The sequence below is a fragment of the Poeciliopsis prolifica genome, unplaced genomic scaffold (assembly GCF_027474105.1).
Source record: "Poeciliopsis prolifica strain line A6 unplaced genomic scaffold, Auburn_PproV2 SCAFFOLD036, whole genome shotgun sequence".
Lineage (NCBI taxonomy): Eukaryota > Metazoa > Chordata > Actinopteri > Cyprinodontiformes > Poeciliidae > Poeciliopsis > Poeciliopsis prolifica.
The window spans coordinates 4,583,514-4,585,702 of record NW_026562411.1 but is presented as its reverse complement, the minus strand read 5'-3'; the positions used below and the strand labels follow the sequence as shown (position 1 = coordinate 4,585,702).

The following is a 2,189-nucleotide window of genomic DNA, read 5'->3' as shown; positions in this document are numbered from 1 at the left end:
AGCGCTCTAAAACCGAAAATCAAAGTTTTAAAACAAACTTTGGAATACTTGGAAAGCCAGTGAAGCTGGAAAATTAGCAGGGTGACAAGTATATCTAGAGGACTTAATAAGAAACTTAGACCAAGTAGTTTGGAACCCCTGTAACCAATCCAAGGAAGTTTTATTAATTTTTTATCAAAAGCACTGTTAATAAAGTATGATCCACACCAGGCATCCTTTAAAATCAATTTTTGTTAACAATTATTTTATACAACAGCTGATCCCTAGCAGTGTTTAGTTTTTCTCTGCTGCACCTCGAATCTACAGTGACAAAGTTATGGTCACAATTTAAAACCTGCTAGGGGATTTGGTTGTATCCTAATATCATGTCAAAATTAATAAACCCAAATTGAGCATAAAAATTAAATACATCTTTTTTCAATTATTTGCAAAATATGATAAATTACAAATGAGCTGATAAAGCTTTGCCAGGTTTTATGTTTCTTTAAATTTGCCTTTGACAGTTGGATGTCTTGATGTTAAAAAAAAACAACAACTATATGACAACTGCTCAGCTGTGAAGGTCTTAGAACTCCTAAAAAATTGATCAATGCAGTTTTTATTATTATTTCAACTATTAAAAAAATTCTGTTGCAGGAGTCTTTTAAAAGGCACAAGAGGAAGTGACAGAACTGAGAGACCAAATTGATGCCTTTATTTGTCTAAGAAAATGCAGCAATGAAGATTCTCAAAAGGTACAATGTCTGAAACTGTTGGGTTGTAAGTTTCCGCTGTAAAGCATTTCTTATTTCAGGTGAGACAGTACAAGCAGTCTGCTGTTCAGGATCTTCAGCAAGCTCTCTACTACAGTAGGACAGAGGAACACTTTTCAAAGGTTTGTTAAGAACTACAACATTACTAAATATTATCATTGCTGCCATTATACTGTTTGAAGTTAAATTATACCAGATTTCTAAACTTTGCATTTTTCTGTTGGAAAGCAATTACTGATGATCCATTTTTGCTCAACGTAAAAACAAAGGTAAATGTTTTCTCATTCATAGATTTCTGACCCGACATGCAAAAATGTAAAACCTGAAGACTTGATGGAAGATTTGCGATCTGAGTGCAACTGGTTGGGTCAGTTGATGGCTTTAAATAATCCTCCTCTTCAACCTGACTGGAAAAATCACAAGCCTGGAATGGATGCTTGGCACATACTCCCAAGAAACTTCAGACAAGTGAATAAAACTAAAGTCTAACCAAACTTCAAAACCTGAGTGACCCATTTCCATTACATAGCGAACATAACAAAATTAGTAAGTTTCTTATCATCCTTACATTAGCAGTTTAACTAGATTGTTTTTCATTTAAGGTTTAATGAATTTGTCAACCATGTGAAAGACAAAACTTGCTTTTTCTTAACCTTGCAGCTGTTTCCCTATCTACCCCTTACTTGTGAAACTACCTGTGTGTAGGATGTTAGTTCCTGTGTTCCTTCTTCCTTCTTATCAGAATGGCTCCCTTCTTTAATATAGTGCGCCCCACATTCCTTTCACTCCTGCTTTACATTGTGTTAATAAAAAAGATAAGTGCTGAAGCAGAGTCAGAACACACTGTGAACTGAACAGCTCGCAGGAGCAAGGCTGGCCTCGGCCCAGCTGGTTTCTGCTGGTTTATATATATATATATATATATATATATATATATATATATGGTAATGGCGAACCAACCAGACATTGTCGTAGTGGATAAACATCAGAGGAAAGCCGTTGTGGTAGATGTAGCAATACCAAGTGATTGCAACATCAGGAAAAGGAGCACGAGAAACTAGAGAAATACCAGGGCCTCAGGGAGGAACTGGAGAGGGCCTGGAAGGTGAAGACCACAGTGGTGCCTGTGGTCATCGGCCCTCGGGGCAGTAACCCCCAAACTGGAGCAGTGGCTACAGATCCCAGGAACAACATCAGACATCTCAGTCCAGAAATGTGCAGTCCTTGGCACAGCCAAGATACTGCGCAGAACCCTCAAGCTCCCAGGCCTCTGGTAGAGGACCCGAGCTCAGAGGATAAGAACCACCCGCGGTGTGAGAAGGGAATTTTTTTTTTTTTTATATATATATATATATATAATATACAGAAAAAAACAACGAAAAAAAAATATAATAATAATAATTATATATATATATTTTTTTTTTTCTTTCTTTTATT

At 36.5% G+C, this 2,189-nt stretch overlaps 1 long non-coding RNA gene across 1 annotated transcript; it reads left to right on the top strand.

Annotated features, from left to right (window-relative positions):
- The first annotated feature begins 638 nt into the window (after positions 1–638).
- Positions 639–1,508, top strand: LOC129374369 (uncharacterized). The gene is made up of 3 exons (XR_008607495.1): positions 639–734; positions 794–874; positions 1,044–1,508. It is a non-coding gene; the product is annotated as an uncharacterized LOC129374369 (long non-coding RNA).
- Positions 1,509–2,189: the final 681 nt, after the last annotated feature.